The sequence below is a fragment of the Musca vetustissima genome, unplaced genomic scaffold (genome assembly GCF_032173495.1).
Source record: "Musca vetustissima isolate MV318-11 ecotype Yass unplaced genomic scaffold, APGP_CSIRO_Mvet_v1 utg21966, whole genome shotgun sequence".
Taxonomy (NCBI): Eukaryota; Metazoa; Arthropoda; class Insecta; order Diptera; family Muscidae; genus Musca; species Musca vetustissima.
Window position 1 is genome coordinate 106,071 of NW_026876501.1, and position 17,000 is coordinate 123,070.

Sequence of the window (17,000 nt, forward strand, 5' to 3'; positions counted from 1 at the left end):
TACCCTTCACCACTTTGAGTATATTCAACAGATGAATCCTAACAGAAGTCGCATTTTTAAAGGACCAGTAAAATGAAATTGGAACCATAAACACGTCATTCTGTAACCGATACTAAATTGTTCATTTGGTCAGATATAGAAGCTATATCTAAATCTGAACCGATTTCAGGAAACTTAACACACATCATTCTAGACCTAATTTGTTACGCTGTGCCAAATTTCGTGCAAATCGAAAGATATATAGGGACTTTGGTGCACCATTTACATTAAATCTGACGAAAGTATATGTGGGAGCTATATATAAATCTGAACCGATTTTCAGGCAACTTTACACACATCATTCTAGACCTAATTTGCTACGCTGTGCCAAATTTCGTGCTTAAATCGACTCAAAAAGTGATTCTATGCATATTCTCAAAAGGAGCCATGGGTCTATCTCGATTATTTTTGCATGTTACAAACATATGCACAAAACATAATACCCTGTACCAGAAGAAAGAATTTGGTTCAAGAACCTCAAAACCTGGGGGCTACCAGAAAAAATTGACCAATATTTATAATTTATAGTGGAGAGATGTGCTACCTAATAAGAACTCGACGTACTAAATTACAGTCAATTTGGTCGAAAAATGCGATCAGAACCCCCAAAATACCAAAAATTTTGGGGTACCGTTATATGGGTACTACCAGAAAAACTGGACCTATATTTATAATTTTTAGTGGAGTAATTTGGTACCCAATAAGAACCCAATGTGCAAAATTTCAGCGAATTCAGTTATAAAACGAGCCCAAAAACCCGAAAATACCGAAAATTGGGGGTGCCCTTATATGGGGGCTTTCCGAAAAAATGGACCTTTATTTATAATGTTTGGTAGGGAGATTTGCTACCCAATAAGAACACAAAGTACCAAATTTCAGTGAATTCGGTCGAAAAATGCGATCAAAACCCCCAAAATACCGAAAATTGGGGGTAATCTTATATGGGTGCTATCCAAAAAAATTGACCTTTATTTATAATTTTTGGTAGGGAGATTTGCTACCCAATAAGAAATTTTTGGTAGGGAGATTTGCTACCCAATAAGAACACAAGGTACCAAATTTCAGCGAATTCGGTCGGAAAATGCGATCAAAACCCCCAAAATACCGAAATTGGGGGTAATCTTATATGGGGGCTATCCGAAAAAATGGACCTTTATTTATAATTTTTGGTAGAGAGATTTGCTACCCAATAAGAACTCAAAGTACCAAATTTCAGCGAATTCAGTTAAAAAACGCGCTCAAGAACCTCAAAATACCGAAAATTTTGGGGTACCCTTATATGGAGCTATGCCTAAACGTGGACCGATTTTCTCCAATTTCAATAGGGTTCGTCCTTGGGCCAATTAAGTGACCTGTGCCAAATTTCATCCAAATCGGATCATAAATGCGACCTGTACTTTGTTAACAAAAATACATGGACGGACGGACGGACAGACGGACAGACGGACAGACGGACATGCATAAATCGACTCAGAAAGTGATTCTATGCATATTCTCAAAAGGAACCATGGGTCTATCTCGATTATTTTTGCCTGTTACAAACATATGCACAAAGACATAATACCCTGTACCACAGTGTGGTGAAGGGTATAAATATTGTAGTCTGTATGGAAAAAAAAATCCGTCACTACAAGAAAAATCTGCTCTGAAAAGGAATGTTCTGGCATGATGCCAAATGTCCGAACATTGACACGGTTGAATTTTATTCGTAGATGCAATTTCGCAACAATAGCCGACATAAATACAACATATCAAGTAAAGACATTTGTAAGCCACATTGCCGAATATGCCTGATGAGCCGCTTAACCAACGGCGAAACGCGTCGCATAGTGGTGGGAATGTAGTATCTCTCTGGCTTTCCTTTTCATTGCAAATCCGATCATGTAGCTCATCTCGAAAGAGAAATTAAAAAAGAAAACAAAATCTAGTTCGTCCACACACTATAAATTGGAATCATAATACAGCTCTTAATTATGATCCGATTATCACTAAATTTTGCAGGAAGTACAGCACTGAAAATAATTTTATACGTAGGAAATAATAACAACTTTGAATACCCTCCACCATAGATATACTGACAGGTACTTGAAATGCAAATATAGGGAAAATACCAAAAAGTGGACCTATATCAACATTTCCACAAACCGGTTATGTAAACCACAATGTAAACTATAAAACAAATTTTTGAAATTTTTAATGGACAATTATACCCTCAGCTTTATGGATAATGACACGGTTAAGATAGTTCTAGACCACATGTTTCTTTGGACCAAATTTGTTTCAGAAAATTTTGATTTCATCCAAACTTTGGCCATCTTATTATTTCTTCCAAACTTAGTTCAAGTTCGAAGATGGGGAATATCGGTTCACTTCTTCTGGAACCTCCGACACATGGGCTAGGTCTAAATACGGGTTATAGTTCATATATAGTTCATTATCGAACCTTACGTTCTAGTTTTTTATCTCGATATCCTCCGCAGGTGATATGATTACAACAGAGTCTTAGAACCAAACCCAAAACGTGGAACAAATTGCATAACTATTTTAATATAAAAAAGGGTGTTATATGGGGACTACCCCAAAAATGGGGTGTATATTAATAATTTTTTGTAGGGAAATTTATTACCATATACGACTACAAAATACCAAATTTCAGCGAATTCGATTGAAAAACGTGCTCAAGAACCTAAAAATAGCGAAAATTGGGGGTGACCTTATATGGGGGCTACCAGCAACAATGGTCCTATATTTATATTTTTTGGTGGAAATATTTGGCACCTAATAAGAACCAAATTTCAGCGAATTCGGTTGAAAAACGCGCTCAAGAACCCCAACATACCGACATTTGGGCGGTACCCTTATATGGGGGCTACCAGAAAAAATGGACCTATGTTTATAATTTTTAGTGGAGAGATTTGCTACCTAATAAGAACTCAATGTACTAAATTATATCCAATTCGGTTGAAATCAACGATCAAAACCCCCTAAAATACTTAATATTAAAGGGTACCGTTATATGGGGGCCACCAGAAAAAATGGACCTATATGTATAAATTTTTGTGGAGAAATTGGGAACCCAATAGCAACTCAATACACCAAATTTCAGCGAATTCGGTTGAAAAACGCGCTCAAGAACCCCAAAATACCGAAAATTTGAGGTTACCCTTATATGGGAGCTATGCCTAAACGTGGACCGATATATCCCACCTTTGAACTTGACTTGCCTGCAGACAAAAGACGTCTCTATGCAAAATTTTGGCGATCTATCTCAACTCGTTTAGACGCTAGAGTGATTACAACAGACGGACATGCATGGAATCGTCTTAGAATTTTAAGCTGATCAAGAATATATATACTTTAAGGTCGGAAATGATTATTTCGATGAGTTACAAACGGAAAAACAAAATTAATATACCCTCCACAATACTATGGTGGAGGGTATAAAGAAGTAAACAAAGGTCAGTCGGTGTTGCCGACAGATGTATAATTTGCGGAGGTCTACGGAAATAGTACGCACAGTTTTAATTATTCTCCTTATGTAAGGTATATATTTTTATCAAATAGTTGGCCATCTGTGGAGAGGTACCAGAAGGGGTTGCTCTATAGAAATATATATTTGCTTGTTTGTGGGAGAAGAAGGCCTGGGTCCCATCTTCGGATATAATCAAGTTTTGGTAAAAGTATTACGATTTCCAAAGTATGGACCAAATCGGACATTCCATTCGGTTGATATTGAGTTAAAGAAGAAGTGTAACAATGGGTCCCATCATCGGACATAATCTAGGTTCAAATATATATAACGATGTGCAAAGTTTGGGTGAAATCGGACATTGCATTTATTTGGTATTGATTTTATAAAATAAAAATTTTGACCCAGTATTTTTATCATGCCTGCATATTGTGGGACTTGTCGGGACATTTTCACTAGTAAAATAATAAATAGTCATAAGTCTGTTAAGAAAAAAAAAATTAAACACTTTACAGCTTATAATATTTGGTGATTCTTATAGTTTCTCGGAATATTGTAGTACGCAATATGTATTAACTTTATTTATTTCATGTTATTTTCTTGCATTATTATTTCGGAAAAAACTTCATTTTTAATTCAAGTACGAACTTTTGGCTTTACATTGTCTAATTCGTAACACTCGGTACATTGTAACTAACAGCATACGAGTATTGTAAATATTATAGTTTGTGTAAAAAATTGTTTTTGAAACATTTCCAGGTATTGTGGATAGAAAAAATATAGTTTGACATGCTTATAGGACACGTGCCAGCACACAAATACACATACACACATACATAACAAAAAGGGGAATACACACATTTAAAGGTTTGCAATGAAAAAAATATGTCATTTGCATTTGTTGTAGGTGGATATGGATCACGTAAAACATACAAACTGAAATGTATATAACTCACGCAGTTTTTTTAAGGTGGGAGAGTGTCTTCACCATATATCTCCATAGAACACACGCAGTTTTTTAAGGTGGGAGAGTGTCTTCACCATATATGTTTGTAAACATGTATGTATATATTAAATTATAAAAACATGGAAAATATATCGTGTTATTATGAATATATCGGAATAAAAAAAATATGATTGGCTAATTTCATGGAAAACCGATGCTGCATTCGTTGGATTTAGCATACAATTTTGAAAATTGAGGTTATGAAAAAATATGTATAGAAGACCTATCGGACACAATCCAAAGACATTCTTCCACGCGCGCATTTCTTTGGATTTGGCTCGTCTTCAAATATATAAAATAATAGATTTTTTTTAATGACAAATATACATATCGACGCCTCCGAACCATAGTATTCTAAGTCGACTTAGCACGTTTTAAAGTTCTTCACGTTTTTAGATACTACGGTCCTTAATTTATATTCACTGAAATATTCAAACTGAAAAAATGTAAATTTTGGTAAAGAAGCTTCCCTACTTTGAAAGCTTCTACTGAAAAACTCACTTTTCAGACTTAGCATACTATGGTTCGGAGGCGTCGATATGTACATCCCTTATGATGTCTGAGACTAATATTTCGAAGTGTTGAAAATTCAGGTTATGAAAAAATACATATGGAAGGTAAATCCGAAACATTTGATATTAGGTCATTAGACGCAATGTGTCATTGGTTTACTCTAGTTTCTTCATTTCTCTTCGAACGACATCGGCATCATTAAATTTTTAATATATACATCACTCAGATAACATCATACCGGATACAGGAAGAAACTTTCATACAAGTTTCCTTATGAATCTATCAAAAAAAAAAAAATGTATAACAACGGTATTGCTTTTCCACTGGAATGCAATATCATGCATCACGTTTCAACGGAAATAACAAACAACGAACCATCCAACATACTCGTATCTGTTTTATGTTTATTTCTTTATATTTAGCAGAATGAAGGAGATGTTTGACTGACATATGGAAATGAATAGTAATCAAAAAGTGCATAGGAAATATGAATAAGAAGAGGAATACGAAGATATGGATGACATGACGCACACAACAAAAATATGAAAAGTTTATTACTAAAGTAAAGTAGTAAAGTCGGACGGGCCACCTATATGATACCCTTCACCACTTTGGTTATATTCAGTAAATGCCTCCTAAGAGACGTCACAATTTGAAGGACCATTAACATGAACTAGAATATGTGATCTTTATCTAAATATAAATTAATTTAGATCAAGCCATAAACATATCAATTTGCAACCTATACTAAATTTTTCATTTGAACAGATATAAAATCGTTTGTTTACAATGGGATAACATTTTGTAAATAGATTTAAAGCAAATCTCCATCGACCACCCGTTGATTAATTGGAGCTCATAAGGTTTTATAATCGTCTTTTCAAAAAATTTGCAATATGGGTCAATTTTTAGCACCGGTCAAAATAGGCATCCATATAAAGGTCCAGCCTAATTTTCGACATTTTGAAGGCATTTTCGAACTGTTTGTAAAATGGTATTCCAGATATACCCAGCAAGATTGTATATAACCCTATGGAATTGGACATTTTAGGAAAATTACAACCCATCCCCTGTATCGCCCTTCACCACACTGTGGTACAGGGTATTATGTCTTTGTGCATTTATTTGTAACAGGCAAAAGGAAACGAGATATACACATGGTTTCATCTTGAGAATAAGCATAGAATCACTTTCTGAGTCTATTTGTGCATGTCCGTCTGTCCGACTGTCTGTCTATGTTAAATTGTAAACAAAGTGCAGGTCGCATTTTTGATTTGAATTGGATGAAATTTGGCACAGCTCATTTATTTGGCCCAAGGACGAACCCTATTGAAATTGGGAAAAATCGGTTCAGATTAGATATAGCTCCCATATATATTTTCGTACGATTTAAGGTAAATGGTGCACCAAATTACCTATATATCTTTTGATTTGCACTAAATTTGGCATGGCGTACTGAATGAAGTCTAGAAAAATGTGTATTAAATTTCGTGAAAATCGGCTCAGATTTCGATATAGCTCCCATATATATATTCGTCCGATTTTAGTTAAATAGTGCACGACATTTTGTATAGCGTACTGAATTGAGTCCAGAATGATGAGTGGTAAGTTTCGGCAAAATCGGTTCAGATTTAAATATAACTCCCATATTTGAATCTGAACCAAAGACCCAAAGTTAGGCCGATTGACACAAAATTTTGTACAAAGTACTGGATTTTATATAAATTAGCATGTGGTAAGTTTCGTTAAATCGGTTCAGATTTGGATAGAGCTTCCATATATATTTTTTCCCTATTTTAGGTAAATGGTGCACCAGGAACTCAAAATGTGTCCGATATACACAAAAGATACTGCAATTAGTATAACCTAACCTGTTACAAGTTTCGATGAAATCGGTTTAGATTTCGATATAACTTTTATTTATATTTTCGTCCGATTTTAAGTAAATGGTGCACAGGATGGAGGGTCGGTCCCGTCCGACTTTACTACTTGCCTTACTGGTTTATAACAGAGGAGGTATACCGATCGTCATATCTCGCTGATTCCATCTGCCCATTACAACCCTATTGTTTTTTGTAATGATGCGTTATTTTTTTGGGAATTGAATGGTTTTCCTGGTCCCTGAAGAGGCCACAATAATGGTCCGAAAACAATCGTAAGCCGATCATCACAATTTTTACACAGGGAAGGGGACGGGGGGCCAACTAGGTAGAATGGATTTTTAAAACAATGATCAATATCAATATTTAGCAGGTCAACTGTACCAAGTCTAGGGTAGGCCAATTGGTGTATGTGTTATGGAGTAAATGTTCAATCCGAGAAATTTGATTCGAAAAATATGACAGTGTAAGAAAGTGGAAACATTACCCAGACTCGGTATATAGATCCATATCGAATTAGGGTACCGTGGTATTTGTGTATGGTATCATATGATCGGCCATGTCCCTTTATACGGGAATGCTATTTCAACAGGGGTAACATTTTTATACTTTCATACACTTTGATACGGTGAAAATGTGCCTCATCGAAATATAAGTATTAGACACGAAGTTTATTTAGACCGTTTGTAAGTCATCGAAATATTCATTTCCGACCCTGTAAAGTATATATATTCTTGACTGAAATTTGGTACATTGTGTTCTTATTGGGCACTAAATGTCTCCACAAAAAAATATAAATATAGGTCCACTTTTTCTGGTAGCCCCCATATAACGGTACCTCCTAATTTTCAGTATTTTGGTGGTTTTGATCGTATTTTTCACCGAATTGGCTGTAATTTAGTATTTCGAGCTTTTAATAGGTCCCAAATCTCTCCACAAAAAATTATGAACATAGGTCTATATTTTCGGGTACCCCCATATTAGGGTACCCCCAGTTTTTGGTATTTTGGGGTTCTTGAGCGCGTTTTTTCAACCGAATTCGCTGCAATTTGATATTTTGTAGTCGTATATGGTATCAAATCTCTCCACCAAAAATTCGCCTCCTTTTTGAGGTAGGCCCCATAAAATCCCATTTTTATACCCTACACAACTATGTTGTCAGGGTATTATAGCTTTGTGCAGCCCCAAATGTTTGTAACGCCGCGAAATATTGGTCCTAGACCCACCTTTAAGTATACCGATCGTCATATCTCGACTAGCTGAGTCGATCTAGACATGTGTGTCCGTCCGTCCGTCCGTCCGTCTGTCCATTATAATTTGTAAACACGATACAGGCCACAGTTATGGACCAATCTTCACGAAATTTTGCATGTAGGATGTGTTCTGGCCAATGAAGACCCCTATTGTTTTTGGAAAAGATCGGTTAATATTTAGGGGATGAAATGGACCAAATACTAAATTTTTGTCGGTTTTTCTGGTCGCTCCAGAGGCCGCAATTATGGTCCAAACACCGCGAATTTTTGCATGGAGAAGGGGATCGGGCCAGAGAATAAGCATGCATGTTTTGATAAAGATCGCTCAATATTTAGCGGGTCAAATGGACCCTGACTTTTGTGTGAAAAATGACAAAATTTGTATTCTATGGCATATATATTTACTCCTGGAGGATGTAGACCCTAGGAGTTGATAACATATCCAAGAGGAGTGGTTGGCCTTTAAATTGACACCAAATATAGTGATGTATCTACTCAGATGTGGGAGTTACAGTCAAATATTTACAGGTGCTTACGTATTCAGATATTATTCAGTAACCCATTACCACATTAGAGGGAGAAATATCGCGCTGATGGCTTTGAAATTTTTCATGAAGTTCCAGTTATGGTCAAGAACAACGCCTACAATTTGCGGTGATGATCAGATTAAAATTTTGGGATGAAATGGACCGAAAACATAATTTTTTGTGTGTTTTCGAGTAGAGTATAATCCGAAAATCACAACACAACCCACCGTGAAGGTAATCCGGACAAGTAAATAGAAGGATTGTACTGAATATTCGAAAAAAGTAAGGAAGAGATGTTGTTAACCTCTAATCGGACAAGAGGGGGCAAATATCACGAAATATTACTCAGACTCGGAATAAACATCCTCAGAAAGTTAGAGTTCGTGGTAGTTGTGTAGGGTATCGCATGGTCGGCCCCGTCCGACTATACTGCTCCGCTCACTGGTTTATATTAAAGTAGTTAAATGATTTTTTCCGTGTTTGGGTTTGGTTCTAAGACACTGTTGTAATCATTTCATCTGCGGACGATACGAAAAAAAATAGAACGAAAGGTTCGATAACTAACCTTATATATATATATATATTGATATATATAAACTGTTACCCGCATTTAGCCCTAGCCCCTGTGTGGGAGGTACCAGAAGGTTTGGACCGGGGACCATGGGGTCTAGGACCAATATTTAAAACCATAATCGGTTTGTAGGAATGTCGGTGTAGGTACACTTTTTGGTATGTTACCTATATTTTTATTTCAAGTACCTGTCATTATATCTATGGTGGAGGGTATCCAAAGTTCGGCCGGCCGAACTTAACGCTTTTCCACTTGTTTCTTTCAAACATAGTTCAAGTAGGAAGATGGGTCAAAATGGTCAAAATTGTGTAAAAAAAATTAATTTTATAATATCATACGAACAGTCTATCCTTAAACCAACTATGTGCAACCTATTATCGTAACCAAGCCTATATCAACTAGGAAGATGGGATCCATTGGTCCACTCAATCTGGTAACTCCCCCACAAAGAGTAAAAATTTTCAATGTTTATAAATCCAATATCTGTTTTGTAAAAAAGTCAAATTCGCCGAATGTGTCCCTAACCGGGATAGCTTCGAATTTGATGAGGCACATTTAGCACCTTAGTCATAGCCTGGTAATTATTTTCTAATGGTTATATTTTGTTATACCCTACACAACTATGTTGTCAGGGTATTATAGCTTTGTGCAGCCCCAAATGTTTGTAACGCCGCGAAATATTGGTCCTAGACCCACCTTTAAGTATACCGATCGTCATATCTCGACTAGCTGAGTCGATCTAGACATGTGTGTCCGTCCGTCCGTCCGTCCGTCCGTCCGTCCGTCCGTCCGTCTGTCCATTATAATTTGTAAACACGATACAGGCCACAGTTATGGACCAATCTTCACGAAATTTTGCATGTAGGATGGGTTCTGGCCAATGAAGACCCCTATTGTTTTTGGAAAAGATCGGTTAACATTTAGGGGATGAAATGGACCAAATACTAAATTTTTGTCGGTTTTTCTGGTCGCTCCAGAGGCCGCAATTATGGCCCAAACACCGCGAATTTTTGCATGGAGAAGGGGATCGGGCCAGAGAATAAGCATGCATGTTTTGATAAAGATCGGTCAATATTTAGCGGGTCAAATGGACCCTGACTTTTGTGTGAAAAATGACAAAATTTGTATTCTATGGCATATATATTTACTCCTGGAGGATGTAGACCCCAGGAGTTGATAGCATATCCAAGAGGAGTGGTTGGCCTTCAAATTGATACCAATTATATGGCTGTATGTACTCCGATGCGGGAGTTATACGTAATTAAGTAAAGGTGACTATGTGCATATTATTACTATTACTCCATTAGACGACGGAAATGTCGCGCTGATCGCTTTGAAATTGTACATGAAGTTCCGATTATGGTCAAGGACGACGCTTGTAGATTTCGGTGAAGATGAGATTTCATTCGGGGGTGCAATGAACCGAAAGCTTTAATTTTGTCAGATTTTCTAGTCGCTCTAGAGGCAATTATTATATACAGAACATCAGATATTTTACAAGGTGAAGATATTTGACCAAATACTTAGAGCGGCTGTTTAGATGATGATCGGTCAATTTTCCGAGGGTCAAATCAACCAAAACCTAAAGTGACCAATTTTTTAATGTATGGCATAAAAATTCACTTCAAGAAAAAACATTTTGGAAAATATGCAAGACTCAGAAAAGGAGTTGTTGATCTATAATCGGTAAAAAGGGTGCAAATATCACGAAATATTGCCCAGGCTCAGAATATAGAACCGCCGAAAGTGCGCTTTTCGTGGTAGTTGTGTAGGGTATCATATGGTCGGCCCCGTCCGACTATACTGCTCCGCTCACTGGTTTTAATATGCGACTCAATGTTTGCATTTTAAAGCTATATTTTTCTATCGCATTTTCATCAATAAAATAACGTTTGGTCTTATATATGTAATTTCAACAATATTAAAGGATTATTTTTAAAGACGAACTTAAAACATTTTAAAGAAAATAATATAGCACTATCTGTATATGACCGAATGTGCTCCACTTTAAAATGCCGAATCTGCCCCGAAGATACTTTGTGTAGTTTTTTCTTAATTTTTATCTGAATCTCAATAAAAGCGAACAGATATAGGCTTCTATATTTGCATCATTTGCATAATATCGGACTAAAGTATATAGTCATTTCCGACAAAAGGTAAACCAAAGTCGAAGAATTTGTTTTTTTTTTCTCAAACGGACAAACATTGACAGTATGGGGCACCATTTACATAAAATCGGAGGAAAATATATATGGGAGATATATGTAAATCTGAACCGACTCCAATAAAACTTCGTATACATCAATCCATACCTATTTCAGTACGTTATGCAAAATTCTTTCTCAATCGGACAACTATTGGCAGTATGATGCTCCATTTACATAAAATCGGAAGAAAATATATATGGGAGCTATATCTAAATCTGGACCGATTCTAACAAAACTTCAAGGACATCAACCGGTAGTAATTTCAATACGGATGTCATCATGTATTTACTTCTATACGCTATGCAAAATTTTGTCTCAATCGGACAAACATTGACAGTATGTTGTACCATTCACATAAAATCGGACGAAACTATATATTGGAGCTTTATCTAAATCTTAACTGATTTTAACCAAACTTGGCATATATCATTCTAGACCTAATTAATTAATTTTGTCTCAATCACACTCATTTTGGGAGTTTGGTGCACCATTTACCTAAAATCGGAAGAAATTGTATATGGGAGCTATATGTAAATCTGAACCGATTTACTCCAATTTCAATAGGGTTCGACCTTGGGCCAAATAAGTGACATCTGCCAAATTTCATCCAATTCGGATCACAAATGCGGACTTTAATTTGTTCAAAAAAATACATGGACAGACGGACATGTATAAATCGACTCAGAAAGTGATTTTTAGCATATTCTCAAACTTTGCCACAGTTATTTATTTTAATATTCGATACCTATGGATCAAATCTAGTGATGTATAATGAGAGCTTCATATCGAAAACGGCATTGCCGAATGTGCCCCGAAGTCGACGGTGCCCCAGTCTCCCATACTTTATATAAAACCTGTGTGTAACTCCGAAGACCTTCTCTGCAAACCATAGGGTGAGGATTTACCTTCACCCTATGGTCTTTCTATCGGAAACGCGCCTGGCACATTTTTACTTGTTTTTTTAGGTATATGACCGATGCTAATTTTGCTCCTATTATATTAATATCTTGTCTACAAACCTACACGTGAATTTTGCTCATCTTTTTCGTTCGGTCTTTACGAATTGCCTGGTAAGTCATCGTCAGAATTCAAGGTATCTGGAATATACCAAAGTTTAAATGTTTGATGCAATATACAACCTAAAAACCGAATCAAATGAAAAATTTCTATGCAATCAAAAACTCATTGGCATTATAGGTCTTCCCATATATTCTTCATTTCAAACAGCAAGCTGTAACATGAAATTGTAGTTGTTCTAAGATTTTCCCTGGCACAATATTTACCAATGTGTATACAATCTTACAAAGATGTGTACGAACTAGTGTAAATTCTGTGGTACTTGTTTACCAAAATGTTTTGGGGTTTTTTTCTGACAGAATCCAATAGCAACAAGGAAAAAGAAGAAACTTGTGTGTTCTACCAATCGCATCGCACAACAGGATGTTATATATCTTCATAAATTAATGCCATTAGTAAAGAAATTTTGAAATGGCAATACCAAGAAGCAAAATGGAACACCCAAAGGCGTCTTCTAATGTACAGTGTGAAAATTTTATTGATGTTTCCTAGAAATTATCTACAAATTTGAAATTAAAAGCCATTGAAATAAATTCTTAAAATTTCATAAAGTAAAAATTCAAAGAATTGTACTTTGTGGTGTTTTATCAGTTATATGAATTGTATGAAGTGTAGTTTATGTGAATTCATATTGATATATTGATTTGGATCAATTATGTTGAGCATTTAAAAGTCAAATGCAGTCTTATAAAATGCACAATAAATGTTTGAAAACTTTAATTATTTATCCCGATTTTATGTAAATGCACATTTCCACATTTTGGACAGAGTACTAAATTAAGTCCAAACCAGTAAGTAAAGTAGTAAAGTCGGGCTGGGCCGACTATATGATACCCTTCACCATTTTGGGTATATTCTACATATGTATCCAAACAATTTCATGTCAATATTCCTTCGAGGGAAATTGAAAATATGTCACCTTTATATATAAGTGAACCGACTAACCCCAATCCATACATATGCCTTTCTACAACCTATGCTAAATTTCACTTCATTCGGACAGATAATTTATATTAATTTAAGTACGTTGTACAAAATTATGACAAACTCTGGGTCTTTAGTTCACAATTTATATATGGGAGCAATATCTAAATCTAAACCAATTTTCACGAAACTTAACACACATCATTATACACTTATTTCAGTAGGCTGTGCCAAATTTCGTGCAAATCGAAAGATATTTAGGGACATTGGTGAGAGCTATATCTAAAACTGTACCGATTTTCCCGAAACTTTACACCCATCATACCACACTAAATTCAGTACGCTATGCTAAATTTCGTCCAAATAGAAAGATATATAGGGACTTTGATGAAACATTTACATTAAATCGGACGAAAATATATATGGGTGTTATATATCTAAATCTGGACCGATTTTCACGAAACTTAGCACACATCATTCTACACCTATTTCACTAGGCTGTGCCAAATTTTGTACAAATCGAAAGATATTAAGGGACTTTGGTGCACCATTTACCTTAAATCGGACGAAAATATATATGGGAGCTATATCTAAATCTGGACCGATTTCCAGGAAACTTAAAACACATCATTCTATACCTAATTCAGTACGCTGTGCCAAATTTCGTGCAAATCGAAAAATATATGGACTTTGGTACACCATTTACCTGAAGGGAAGTACCTTATATAAAACGAATAATAAAACCTGTGTATAACACCGAAGGCCTTCTCCGAAAATCAGAAAATGGAGGTCGGCAACGCCGACTAATTCTTTTTAACTTATTTTTAGCTCTTTTCGCTAAGATTGACGAAAATATAAACCAGTAAGGAAAGTAGTAAAGTCGGACGGGGCCGACTATATGATACCCTTCACCACTTTGGGTGTATTCAACAGATGGAACCCTAACAGACGTTGCCTTTTTGAAGGACCATTACCATTAAATTCCGCAACCTATACTAAATTTTGATCAGATATAGAGATGCTACTTACAATGGGACAAAATTATGTAAATAAATTTAAAGTAAAATATCGAAATCTAAACCGATTTCACCGAAACCTGTCACATGTTAGGTTACACTTATTCCAGTATGTTTTTTGCATTCGGCCACATTTTGTACTCTTCATTTACTTAGAAATCCAAATGTCGTGCAAATCGAAGGATATATATGGAATTGGGGCACTATTTACCTAATACCGGACGAAAATATATATGGGAGCTATATCTAAATCTGAACCGATTTTCACGAAACCTAATTTTCACTTTACACACATCACTCCAGACTTAATTTAGTACGCTATGCCAAATTTCGTGCAAATCGAAGGATATATAGAGACTTTGGTCCACTATATACCTAAAATCGGACGAAAATATATATGGGAGCTATATCTAAATCTAAACCGATTTTCACGAAATCTAACACACATCGTTCTAGAATTAATTCAGTACGCTGTGCCAAATTTCATGCAAATCGAAGGATATATAGAGGGACTTTGGTGCACTATTTACCTAAAATCGGACGAAAATATATATGGGAGCTATATCTAAAACTGAACCGATTTTCAGGAAATTTAACATACATTGTTCTAGATTTAATTCAGTACGCTGTGCCAAATTTCGTGCAAATCGAAGGATATATAGGGACTTTGGTCCACCATATACCTAAAATCGGATGAAAATATATATGGGAGCTATATCTAAATCTAAACCGATTTTCACGAAATTTAACACACATCGTTCTAGAATTAATTCAGTACACTGTGCCATATTTCGTGCAAATCGAAGGATATATAGGGACTTTGGTCCACTATTTACCTAAAATCGGACGAAAATATATATGGGAGCTATATATAAATCTGAATCGATTTTCACGAAATTTAACACACGTCGTTCAAGGCTTAATTCAGAATGCTATGCCAAATTTCGTGCCAATCGAAGGATATATAGGGACTTTGGTCCACTATTTACCTCAAATCGGACGAAAATATATATGGGAGCTATATATAAATCTGAACCGATTTTTCCCAATTTCAATAGGGTTCGTCCTTGGGCCAAATAAGTGAACTGTGCTAAATTTCCTCCAAATCGGATCACAAATGCGACCTGTACTTTGTTAACAAAAATACACGGACATGCATAAATCGACTTAAAAAGTGATTCTATGCATATTCTCAAATGGAACCATGTGTCTATCTCGTTTCCTTTTGCCTGTTACAAACGCATGCACAAAGACATAATACCCTGTACCACAGTGTGGTGAAGGGTATAAAAAGAGAATACGTGTATAACCATCAACGCTATCGTATTATTTTGTGAATAAGTGCCCTACGTTGCAGCTTGTTTCTCCTACATTACAACATAGGAATCTACAGCGTATAGAGAACTATATACGCCAATTAAATCTCTTTAGAATATTTCAGACTCCAAGCTAAATATATGGAAAATAATTTCAAAAAACAATTAATCATTTGAAAAGATAAATTATTGTTTTTTTTCTCAGTTGAAGTATATTATTAAATTGACTATACAACATTATAACACCACCTGTGACACAACGAATTTCTACAATAGATATTGTTTCATTCATCCATGTTAAAATTGTTTAAAAATTCTCCTTTTTTCTTTGTCTAGCATCTGCTCAAATATTATCGCTGATGAAATTATTAGACCACATCCACATCGACTAACTTCCAAGCCACTCCAGTGTTGTTTCCTATCACCAAAGTTTGTTTTATTGTTTGGCAAGTTTATCATTATTCTATTTGTCACAATAAAGTCTTTACAAAAAAACGAAAACTTTCTTCTTTTGTTTGGGCGGTTTTTCATAACGAAAATTCTTTTATGATTTTAATCGCGTAATTTGTAACTTAGTGACACTTTAAGCTATTTTATGGCCTCATACGACGTAGTAAGCAAGCTGGCATTCCTGTCCATATGGGGTTTTGTAACCTTCGGTTTGTTGTTGATATTGTTGTAGTTGTTATATTCATTGTCTGTTCTTGGAATTCATAGATGAATGTAAACATTCTTCCTCTGACTTTAAATACATATACATATTTTTGTGACACTTGCTATCGGGGAAAAGTAAAATTGAAACTTTTAAGTAATTTTATGTTCACAAAGAATCTTGATAATTTTTATTTAACAGAACAAAACAAAATGGAGCGGTATGCTACAGACAAGTGGTATAGAACTTGAAACGACAGCTGACAAAGTATCTTTTTGAGCGAAAAAGCGAACTTTAAAAATAGAAACATTCTTTCTCTGCCCTCATCCTCGCATCTCCTTGCAAACTGGCGATGATAACTAACTTCTGGCCAGCTTTGCTACGCTTTTCAAAGTGGAAAAAATTCCTTTACTTTGAGCAAATTATTTCGTTCACAAGTTCTGTTTAACCCTCTGTGTTTGTGCCAAGTGTAATTGTCATCTATGAGTTGAAGTAGTCTATTGTAGACTGCCTTTGAGAAGATTCTAAAAGATTTTACTGTTACTTTTGG